Below are 13,084 nucleotides of genomic sequence, written 5' to 3' on the forward strand. Positions count from 1 at the left end.
CGGATGTCCGGCTGTTCGTGGGAGGCCGGATGTCCGGGGCACGGGTCGGATGTCCAGACTGGGACATGTTGTTCCAGTCCTTCTCTGGATAGATGTTGCCGGATTTCCGGGTGGGATGCCGGATGTCCGGCCATTGCTGAAGCGCTGGATGTCTGGGCTGGCCGCTGATGCTTTTGGCCGTTTGTTGGGAAGCTCCTGCGCGGCTGCCCAGGCGCCGGATGTCCGGCCTCTGGCCCGGTTGTACGGCCGTTGTAGCTTCAGCAGCTCTGTCTTCTTCCATCATCGTTTCCAGGCTTCCCTCGCGGATGGTGTAGTTGTTCCTTGGCACTTGCACTCCTCCTCAACATCCGTGAAGCTCCGACAATACCTATGCACACGGGAGAAGTGTCAAGTAGTATACCATCCTCGAAGGGGTCAAGTGAGCACGTGTAAAGGAGATGATTCACCTTTGGGTATGTGAAGTAGATGTCGCACGTGTCACTCACCAAATGGGCTCTTGACATGGTGATATCTAGGATGCTCCACATAATCTCTCCCCCCTTGGGAAAGATCCGACCTCGGATCGAAAACCAAATCACCATGGGAAAGAGATGGCTTCGTCGTGTAGGAGTGGATGATCACCAGGTACTCATCATCTTCAAGCTCAAAATGGACACTCTCCAATGTCGCACCGTCTAGTGATTCCTTCAAAAGGAGCAAGTACAACAAACACTTGGAAAAACAAATGTGGTTAGTGTTAGTGCAAAACCAAGCATTCAAGAGTTGATTCACCAAACAAGTGTCGTCATCAAGCATAGCGTATGGTGTGACAAAGGGTTGTGACATGGCATGTAAGCACATAAATTGAGCACAATGAAGGTCATCATGGAAACGAGCATGTAAATGTGAGGTAGTGATGCAAATATGTGTGATAAGAGAATAAGCATCTACCTCAAGGTCATAGCAATCATGCATAAAGCGCTCGACAAATGGTCGATGATAGGCATAAGAATCATTCACAACACCAAAAAATGAGATGTCTAAACACATGGGTCAAGTGCAAGACAATCCAAGCATAACGTGCATGGGGTGTAGTGAATATAGTGTGGCACTCAACACACTAGAAAGATCAATTGTTCATCATGTGTGAGGCAATCAAGTCAATCATGTGACAAGCAATGGGACATGGTATATGAGAAGAAATGATATTGGTGCAACCAAACATATGATAGGAGCAAGTAATCCACAAGTCGGATCCAACACACAAGGCATATATATAATGAGGCGTGGGAAGGTGAAAATGACAAGTCGAAGCAAGATCTCTAACATGTGTGCAATCAAGTAGTCCGAGATGACCAATAAGTCTCATGGTGCAAGCACAAGTAGTGTGATCCACAATATCCACGCTCAAGAAATATGTCACCTTGAAGGCGTGTCCTTGTGCGTCCTGCACAATGCCGAAATGCAAGCAATTGCCGTGTAGAAGCGAGTCGTGGTAGAATGTATGAGGCTCGCTCTCAAGAGCTCGAATGGTCAACTCACGTGAAGTGGAAGTCGACAAAAAATCCAAGTATCCTACACATGCACAAAACAAAGCAAAGAACGTATGCGCATGGTAGATAAACACATCATCCATCGTGATGGTTCTCTTTTCTTGCACATAACCATTAATACCACAAGTGCACGAACAATATGATGCAACAACGGCAATAATCATGGCATGAGGTCTATGTTGGGGAACACGGTAATTTCAAAAAAAAAAATCCTACGCACACGCAAGATCCATCTAGGTGATGCATAGCAACGAGAGGGGAAGAGTGTTGTCTACGTACCCTCGTAGACCGTAAGCGGAAGCGTTATGACAACGCAATTGATGTAGTCGTACGTCTTCATGATCGGACCGATCCTAGCACCGAAGGTACGACACCTCCGCGATCTGCACACGTTCAGCTCGGTGACGTCCCGCGAACTCTAGATCCAGCTGAGTGTCGAGGGAGAGTTTCGTCAGCACGACAGCGTGATGACGGTGATGATGAAGCTACCAGCGCAGGGCTTCGCCTAAGCACTACAACGATATGACCGAGGTGGAAATATGTGGAGGGATGCACTGCACACGGCTAAACAATCAACTTGTGTGTCTATGGGGTGCCCCCTGGCCACGTATATAAAGGAGGGGAGGGAAGAGGTGGCCGGCCCAAAGGAGGTGCGCCAGGTGTGGGGAATCCTACTAGGACTCCCTAGTCCAAGTAGGATTCCCCTCCTCTTTCCTATTCGGAGTAGGAGAGAAGGAAAGAGAGGGAGAGGGAGAAGGAAAGGGGGGCCGCGCCCCCACCCCTTGTCCAATTTGGTTTGGGCAGGGGGGAGGCGCGCGCCACCTCTTGGCCCTTCTCTCCTCTCTTCACTAAAGCCCAATAAGGCCCATTACTTCTCCCGGTGAATTCCCGTAACTCCCCGGTACTCCGAAAATACCCGAATCACTCGGAACCTTTTCGATGTCCAAATATAGCCTTCCAATATATCGATCTTTATGTCTCGACCATTTCAATACTCCTTGTCATGTCCGTCATCTCATCCGGGACTCTGAACAACCTTCGGTACATCAAATCACATAACTCATAATACCAATCGTCATCGAACGTTAAGCGTGCGGACCCTACGGATTCAAGAACTATGTAGACATGACCGAGACTCATATCCGGTCAATAAACAATAGCGGAACCTGGATGCTCATCTTGGTTCCTACATATTCTACGAAGATCTTTATCGGTCAAATTGCATAACAACATACGTTGTTCCCTTTGTCATCGGTATGTTACTTGCACGAGATTCAATCGTCGGTATCATCATACCTAGTTCAATCTCATTACCGGCAAGTCTCTTTACTCGTTCCATAATGCAGCATCCTGCAACTAACTCATTAGTCACATTGCTTTCAAGGCTTATAGTGATGTGCATTACCGAGAGGGCCCAGAGATACCTCTCAGACAATCGGAGTGACAAATCCTAATCTCGATCTATACCAACTCAACAAACACCATCGGAGACACCTGCAGAGCATCTTTATAATCACCCAGTTACATTGTGACATTTGATAGCACACTAAGTGTTCCTCCGGTATTCGGGAGTTGCATAATCTCATAGTTATAGGAACATGTATAAGTCATGAAGAAAGCAATAGCAATAAACTAAACGATCATAGTGCTAAGCTAACGGATGGGTCTTGTCCATCACATCATTCTCTAATGATGTGATCCCGTTCATCAAATGACAACACATGTCTATGGTCAGGAAACATAACCATCTTTGATTAACGAGCTAGTCAAGTAGAGGCATACTAGGGACACTCTGTTTGTCTATGTATTCACACATGTACTAAGTTTTCGGTTAATACAATTCTAGCATGAATAATAAACATTTATCATGATATAAGGAAATATAAATAACAACTTTATTATTGCCTCTAGGGCATATTTCCTTCAGTATCCCACTTGCACTAGAGTCAATAATCTAGTTCACATCGCCATGTGATTTAACACCAATTGTTCACATTACCATGTGATTAGTTCACATCGCCATGTGACTAATACCCAAAGGGTTTTTCTAGAGTCAATAATCTACTTCACATCTCGATTAACACCCAAAGAGTACTAAGGTGTGATCATGTTTTGCTTGTGAGAGAAATTTAGTCTACTGGTCTGCAACATTCAGATCCGTATGTATTTTACAAATTTCTATGTCTACAATACTCTGCATGGAGCTACTCTAGCTAATTGCTCCCACTTTCAATATGTATCCAGATCGAGACTTAGAGTAATCTAGATCGGTGTAAAAAGCTTGCATCGACGTAACTCTTTACGGCGAACTCTTTTATCACCTCCATAACCAAGAAATATTTCCTTAGTCCTCTAAGGATAATTTTGACCGATGTCCAGTGATCTACTCCTAGATCACTATTGCACTCCCTTGCCAAAATCATGCTAAGGTATACAATAGGTCTGGTACATAGCATAGCATACTTTATAGAACCTATGAGTGAGGCATAGGGAATGACATTTCATTCTCTTCCTATTTTTTGCCCTGGCCGGGTTTTGAGTCTTTACTCAATTTCACACCTTACAACTCAGGCAAGAACTCCTTCTTTTGACTGATCCATTTTGAACTCCTTCAAAATCTTATCAAGGTATGTACTCCGAAAGTCTTATCAAGCGTCTTGATCTATCTTTATAGATCTTGATGCCCAATATGTAAGTAGCTTTATAGGTAATTCTTTCTTTGAAAAACTCCTTTCAAATTCTTCTTTATGCTTTCCAGAAAATTCTACATCATTTCCGATCAATAATATGTCATTCACATATACTTATCAGAAAGGCTGTAGTGCTCCCACTCACTTTATTGTAAATACATGCTTCACCGCAAGTCTGTATAAAACTATATGCTTTGATCAACTCATCAAAGCGTATATTCCAACTCGGAGATGCTTGCACCAGTCCATAGATGGATCGCTGGAGCTTGCACACTTTGTTAACACCTTTAGGATTGATGAAACCTTCTGGTTGCATCATATACAACTCTTTTTTAATAAATCCATTAAGGAATGTAGTTTTGATATCCATTTGACAGATTTCATAAAATGCGGCAACTGCTAACATGATTCGGACAGACTTTTAAGCATCGATACGAGTGAGAAAATCTCATCGTAGTCAACACCTTGAACTTGTCAAAAACCTTTTATGACAATTCAAGGTTTGTAGATAGTAACACTACTATCAGCGTCCGTCTTCCTCTTGAAGATCCATTTATTCTGAATGGCTCACTGATCATCGGGTAAGTCAATCAAAGTCCATACTTTGTTCTCATACATGGATCCCATCTCAGATTTCATGGCCTTAAGCCATTTCGCGGAATCTGGGCTCATCATCGCTTCCTCATAGTTCGTATGTTTGTCATGGTCAAGTAACATGACCTCTAGAATAGGATTACCATACCACTCTGGTGTGGATCTTACTTTGGTTGACCTACAAGGTTCAGTAGTAACTTGATTAGAAGTTTTCATGATCATCATCATTAGCTTCCTCACTAATTGGTGTAGGAATCACTGGAACTGATTTCTGTGATGAACTACTTTCCAATAAGGGAGCAGGAACAATTACCTCATCAAGTTCTACTTTCCTCCCACTCACTTCTTTCGAGATAAACTCTTTCTCTAGAAAGGATCCACTCTTAGCAATAAAGATCTTGCCTTCGGATCTGTGATAGAAGGTGTACCCAACAATTTCTTTTGGGTATCCTATGAAGACGCACTTCTCCGATTTGGGTTTGAGCTTATCAGGTTGAAATTTTTTCACGTAAGCATCGCAACCCCAAAATTTTTAAGAAACGACAGCTTAGGTTTTTTGCTAAACCACAGTTCATACGATGTCATCTCAACGGATTTTTAGACGATGCCCTATTTAACGTGAATGCAACTGTCTCTAATGCATAACCCCAAAACGATAGTGGTAATTTGATAAGAGACATCATAGATTGCACCATATCTAATAAAGTACGATTATGATGTTCAGACACACCATTACGCTGTGGTGTTCCAGGTGGCGTGAGTTGTGAAACTATTCCACATTGTTTCAAATGAATACCAAACTCGTAACTCAAATATTCGTCTCCCGCAATCAGATCGTAGAAACTTTATTTTCTTGTTACGATGATTTTCCACTTCACTCTGAAATTCTTTGAACTTTTCAAATGTTTCAGACTTATGTTTCATCAAGTAGATATACCCATATATGCTCAAATCATCTGTGAAGGTTAGAAAATAACGATACCCGCCGCGAGCCTCAACACTCATAGGACCGCATACATCGGTATGTATTACTTCCAATAAGTTAGTGGCTTGCTCCATTGTTCCGAAGAACGGAGTCTTAGTCATCTTGCCCATGAGGCATGGTTCGCAAGCATCAAATGATTCATAATCAAATGATTCCAAAAGTCCATCCACATGGAGTTTCTTCATGCGCTTTACACCAATATGACCTAAACCATAGTGCCAAATATGCTGCACTATCATTATCAACTTTGCATCTTTTGGCATCAATATTATGAATATGTGTATCACTACGATCGAGATTCAATAAATCATTAATAGAAGGTTTTATTCATTTAAACAGAATAACAATTATTCTTTGACTTGAATGAATAACCGTATTGCAATAAACATGATCCAATCATATTCATGCTCAACGCAAACACCAAATAACATTTATTTTAGGTTCAACACTAATCCCGAAGGTAGAGGGATTGTGCAATGGTGATCGTATCAACCTTGGAATCACTTCCAACACACATCATCACCTCGCCCTTAACTAGTCTCTGTTTATTTTGCAACTCCCGTTTTGAGTTACTACTCTTAGCACCTAAACCAGTATCAAATACTGAGGGGTTGCTATAAAAACTAGTAAAGTACACACTAATAACATGTATATCAAATATACTATTGTTCACTTTTCCATCCTTCTTATCCGCCAAGTATCTAGGGCAGTTCCACTTTCAGTGACCATTTCCTTTGCAGTAGAAGCACTCGGTTCTAGGCTTGGGTCTAGCTTTCGGCTTCTTCATGGGAGCAACAACTTTCTTGCTATTCTTCTTTGAAGTTCCTATTTATTTCCCTTTGCCCTTTTCTTGAAACTAGTGGTCTTGTTAACCATCAACACTTGATGCTATTTCTTGATTTCTACCTTCGCCGATTCCAGCATCGCGAAGAGCTTGGAAATTACTTTCGTCATCCCTTGCATATTATAGTTCATCACTAAGTTATAGTAACTTGGTGATAGTGACTAGAGAACTTTGTCAATTACTATCTTATATGGAAGATTAATTCCCACTTGATTCAAGCAATTGTAGTATCCAGACAATCTGAGCACATGCTCACTGGTTGAGCTATTCTTCTCCATCTTGTAGGCAAAGTACTTGTCAGAGGTCTCATACCTCTCGACTCGGGCATGAGTATGAAATACCAATTTCAGCTCTTGGAACATCTTATATGCTCCGTGGTGTTCAAAACGTTTTTGAAGTCCCGGTCTTAAGCCGTAAAGCATGGCGCACTAAACTATCAAGTAGTCATCATACCGAGCTTTGCCAAATGTTCATAACGTCTGCATCTGCTCTTGTAAAAAGGTCGGTCACCTAGCGGTGCATCAAGGACATAATTCTTCTGTGCAGCAATGAGGATAATCCTCAGATCACAGAGCTAGTCCGCATCATTGCTACTAACATCTTTCAACATAGTTTTCTCTAGGAACATATCATAAATAAAACGGGGAAGCTATAAGCGAGCAATTGATCTAAAACACAGATATGCAAATACTATCAGGACTAAGTACATGATAAATTTAAGTTCAATTAATCATATTACTTAAGAACTCCCACTTAGATAGACATCCCTCTAATCATCTAAGTGATCACGTGATCCATATCAACTAAACCATGTCCGATCATCACGTGAGATGGAGTAGCTTTCAATGGTGAACATCACTATGTTGATCATATCTACTATATGATTCACGCTCGACCTTTCGGTCTCAGTGTTTCGAGGCCATATCTGCATATGCTAGGCTCGTCAAGTTTAACCCGAGTATTCTGCATGTGCAAAACTTGCTTGCACCCGTTGTATATGAATGTAGAGCTTATCACACCCGATCATCACGTGGTGTCTTGGCACGACGAACTGTAGCAACGGTGTGTACTCAGGGAGAACACTTATACCTTGAAATTTTAGTAAGGGATCATCTCATAATGCTACCGTCGTACTAAGCAAAACAGGATGCATAAAAGATAAACATCACATGCAATCAAAATAGGATCCATCTAGGTGATGCATAGCAACGAGAGGGGAAGAGTGTTGTCTACGTACCCTCGTAGACCGTAAGCGGAAGTGTTATGACAACGCGGTTGATGTAGTCGTACGTCTTCACAATCTGACTGATCCTAGCACCAAAGGTATGACACCTCCGTGATCTGCACACGGTCAGCTCGGTGACATCCCGCGAACTCTAGATCCAGCTGAATGTCGAGGGAGAGTTTCGTCAGCACGACGGCATGATGACGGTGATGATGAAGCTACCAGCGCAGGGCTTCGCCTAAGCACTGCAATGATATGGCTGAGGTGGAAATATGTGGAGGGGGTACCGCACACGGCTAAACAATCAACTTGTGTGTCTATGGGGTGCCCCCTGGCCACGTATATAAAGGAGGGGAGGGAAGAGGTGTCCGGCCTTAAGGAGGCGCGCCAGGTGTGGGGAATCCTACTAGGACTCCCTAGTCCAAGTAGGATTCCCCTCCTCTTTCCTATTCGGAGTAGGAAAGAAGGAAAGAGAGGGAGAGGGAGAAGGAAAGGGGGGCCGCGCCTCCACCCCTTGTCCAATTCAGTTTGGGCAGGGGGAGGCGTGCGCCATCTCTTGGCCCTTCTCCCCTCTCTCCACTAAAGCCCAATAAGGGCCATTACTTCTCCTGGTGAATTCCCGTAACTCCCCAGTACTCCGAAAAATACCCGAATCACTCGCAACCTTTCCGATGTCCGAATATAGCCTTCCAATATATCGATCTTTACGTCTCGACCTTTTCAAGACTCCTTGTCATGTCTGTGATCTCATCCGGAACTCTAAACAACCTTCGGGACATCAAATCACATAACTCATAATACCAATCATCATCGAACGTTAAGCGTGCGGACCCTATGGGTTCGAGAACTATGTAGACATGACCGAGACTCATCTCCGGTCAATAACCAATAGCGGAACTTGGATACTCATATTGGTTCCTACATATTCTACGAAGATCTTTATCGGTCAAATTGCATAACAACATACGTTGTTCCCTTTGTCATCGGTATGTTACTTGCACGAGATTCAATCGTCGGTATCATCATACCTAGTTCAATCTCATTACCGGCAAGTCTCTTTACTCGTTCCATAATGCAGCATCCTGCAACTAACTCATTAGTCACATTGCTTTCAAGGCTTATAGTGATGTGCATTACCGAGAGGGCCCAGAGATACCTCTCAGACAATCGGAGTGACAAATCCTAATCTCGATCTATACCAACTCAACAAACACCATCGGAGACATCTGCAGAGCATCTTTATAATCACCCAGTTACGTTGTGACATTTGATAGCACACTAAGTGTTCCTCCGGTATTCGGGAGTTGCATAATCTCATAGTTATAGGAACATGTATAAGTCATGAAGAAAGCAATAGCAATAAACTAAACGATCATAGTGCTAAGCTAACGGATGGGTCTTGTCCATCACATCATTCTCTAATGATGTGATCCCGTTCATCAAATGACAACACATGTCTATGGTCAGGAAACATAACCATCTTTGATTAACGAGCTAGTCAAGTAGAGGCATACTAGGAACACTCTGTTTGTCTATGTATTCACACATGTACTAAGTTTCCGGTTAATACAATTATAGCATGAATAATAAACATTTATCATGATATAAGGAAATATAAATAACAACTTTATTATTGGCTCTAGGGCATATTTCCTTCAGTATATGGTGCAAAGAAGTAAGACAACCATGCTTCATAAGAAATATGTCAAAATCTCCAAATATATGTGAGAATGCTATGGGGGCAATCTCATAAGAAAGACTAAGAGCATTGTTGCACTCAATACATGGCAAATCATCTAGCATGAGATAGGCAACACATGGAGATATAGGACAAGAAGCAAGAGCAATCATGTGGAAAGCATGGCAATGGTTGTCATCAACCGCATGAAAGGAGCAAGTATGAATCATTGGTGATGCAACAAAGGAAAGCAAGCATAGTGATCAAGTCGCGTAAACCAGTGGAGAAAAGATGCAACACACTAGAGGAAATCATGGCAATCATGTCATATGAACAAATAATAGGCATAGACAATGCACATGACATATCACAAGCACGGACACAAAGCAAGATGACAATATCATCATAGGGATGGGTCATAAGTGGAACATGGCAATAACAAGCAATATCTCCACCAAGCTTGCAAATACACATATAAGTAGTAGAATCAATCATCATGTGTAATGCAAAGCATGGGACACAAATGCATGACAAAGGCATAGGAATGAGCATATCATGCAAAGTGAACATGGCAATATGGGCAAATGATACATATGGACAATAAGCCATAACCATGTGAGAGCCATGTAGAAGAAATGCACGAAGTGATTGTGCAATGGAAATTGTGGTAAGGACAATCCACGGGTTTCCAAGTCATCATTGCTCTCTAGAGCTCGTTTCGTCAACTCATGGGATTGCGAGGTTGACGAGTAAGTATGGGTACCTACACAAAAGAGACACAAACCAAAAAAATTATGTGCGTGGTAAATGTACACATCATCCATCATGATGTGTATGTGCACGTGTGAGTTAGCACAAGATAAGCATCGCTCAAAGAAATTTGAAGCATGGTATAGGAACATGTCATCCATCATGAAAGAATAGTTGTTATATATGACACGATGGGGACACAAATTGAGAATGCAAGTATATAGCACATCAATAGCATGCTTATTCATGGGGAGCATATTGTGCACACAAGTAGTGAGATCATGCAATGAATGGGATTGATCAAAATCTCCTAATATGTATGAGGAAACTATGGGGTCTCCTCATGAGCAATATGGGAAACATCATAGGGAGAATATGGACAACATCCAAAACAATGCATATCCTAAGATAGGAGGTCATGGCATGGCATACGAGATAAATGATGCAAAGGGAGCATATCAATACCATCGCAAGAAAAACAAATGCCAATAATCATGGGCTTGTCATCTATGCCATATGTGCAAATTGGGTTTATTTTGATGGCATATTGATGACCCACAAGTATAGGGGATCTATCGTAGTCCTTTCGATAAGTAAGAGTGTCGAACCCAACGAGGAGCAGAAGGAAATGATAAGCGGTTTTCTGCAAGGTATTCTCTGCAAGCACTGAAATTATAGGTAATAGGTAGGTTTGTGATAAGATAATTTGTAACGAGCAACAAGTAACAAAAGTAAATAAAGTGTAGCAAGGTGGACCAATCCTTTTTGTAGCAAAGGACAAGCCTGGAGAAACTCTTATAGAAGAAAGCGCCCCCGAGGACACACGGGAATATCATCAAGCTAGTTTTCATCACGTTCATATGATTCGTGTTCGGTACTTTGATAATTTGATATGTGGGTGGACCGGTGCTTGGGTGCTGTCCTTACTTGGACAAGCATCCCACTTATGATTAACCCCCATTGCAAGCATCCGCCACAACAACAGAAGTATTAAGGTAAACCTAACCATAGCATGAAACATATGGATCCAAATCAGCCCCTTACGAAGCAACACATAAAATAGGGTTTAAGCTTCTGTCACTCTAGCAACCCATCATCTACTTATTACTTCCCAATGCCTTCCTCTAGGCCCAAATAATGGTGAAGTGTCATGTAGTCGACGTTCACATAACACCACTAGAGGAGAGACAACATACATCTCATCAAAATATCGAACGAATACCAAATTCACATGACTACTAATAGCAAGACTTCTCCCATGTCCTCAAGAACAAACGTAACTACTCAAAAAGCATATTCATGTTCATAATCAGAGGGGTATTAATATGCATATAGGATCTGAACATATGATATTCCACCAAATAAACCGACTAGCATCAACTACAAGGAGTAATCAACACTACTAGCAACCTACAGGTACCAATCCCAGACTTGGAGACAAGAATTGGATACAAGAGATGAACTAAGGTTTGAGAGGAGATGCTGCTGGTGAATATGTTGATGGAGATTGGCCCCCTCCCAATGAGAGGGGCGTTGGTGATGACGATGGTGATGATTTCCCCCTCCCGGAGGGAAGTGTCCCCGGCAGAACAGCTCCGTCGGAGCCCTGGATTGGTTCCGCCTCGTGGCGGAGTCTCGTCCCGAAAGCTTGCTTATGATCTTTTTCTCAATGAAAGACTCCATATAGCAGAAGATGGGAATCGGAGGGCCACCAGGGGGCCCACGAGGCAGAACCTTGGTGGGACCAATCTAGGGCTTCGGCAGAGCTGTTTTGTCGGGGACACTTCCCTCTGGGAGGGGAAAATCATCACCATCGTCATCACCAATGCTCCTCTCATTGGGAGGGGGCCAATCTCCATCAACATATTCACCAGCAGCATCTCCTCTCAAACCTTAGTTCATCTCTTGTATCCAATTCTTGTCTCCAAGTCTGGGATTGGTACCTGTAGGTTGCTAGTAGTGTTGATTACTCCTTGTAGTTGATGCTAGTCGGTTTATTTGGTGGAATATCATATGTTCAGATCCTATATGCATATTAATACCCCTCTGATTATGAACATGAATATGTTTTTGAGTAGTTACGTTTGTTCTTGAGGACATGGGAGAAGTCTTGCTATTAGTAGTCATGTGAATTTGGTATTCGTTCGATATTTTGATGAGATGTATGTTGTCTCTCCTCTAGTGGTGTTATGTGAACGTCGACTACATGACACTTCACCATTATTTGGGCCTAGAGGAAGGCATTGGGAAGTAATAAGTAGATGATGTGTTGCTAGAGTGACAGAAGCTTAAACCCTAGCTTATGCGTTGCTTCGTAAGGGGCTGATTTAGATCCATATGTTTCATGCTATGGTTAGGTTTACCTTAATACTTCTGTTGTAGTTGCGGATGCTTGCAATGGGGGTTAATCATAAGTGGGATGCTTGTCCAATTAAGGACAGCACCCAAGCACTGGTCCACCCACATATCAAATTATCAAAGTACGGAACGCGAATCATATGAATGTGATGAAAACTAGCTTGACGATATTCCCGTGTGTCCTCGGGAGCGCTTTCTTCTATATAAGTGTTTGTCCAGGCTTGTCCTTTGCTACAAAAAGGATTGGGCCACCTTGCTGCACTTTATTTACTTTTGTTACTTGTTGCTCGTTACAAATTATCTTATCACAAACCTACCTATTACCTATAATTTCAGTGCTTGCAGAGAATACCTTGCTGAAAACCGCTTATCATTTCCTTCTGCTCCTCGTTGGGTTCGACACTCTTACTTATCGAAAGGACTACGAT

Source organism: Triticum urartu, chromosome 7A, assembly GCF_056163025.1.
Source record: "Triticum urartu cultivar PI428250 chromosome 7A, HENAU_Tu73, whole genome shotgun sequence".
In the NCBI taxonomy this organism is placed as follows: Eukaryota; Viridiplantae; Streptophyta; class Magnoliopsida; order Poales; family Poaceae; genus Triticum; species Triticum urartu.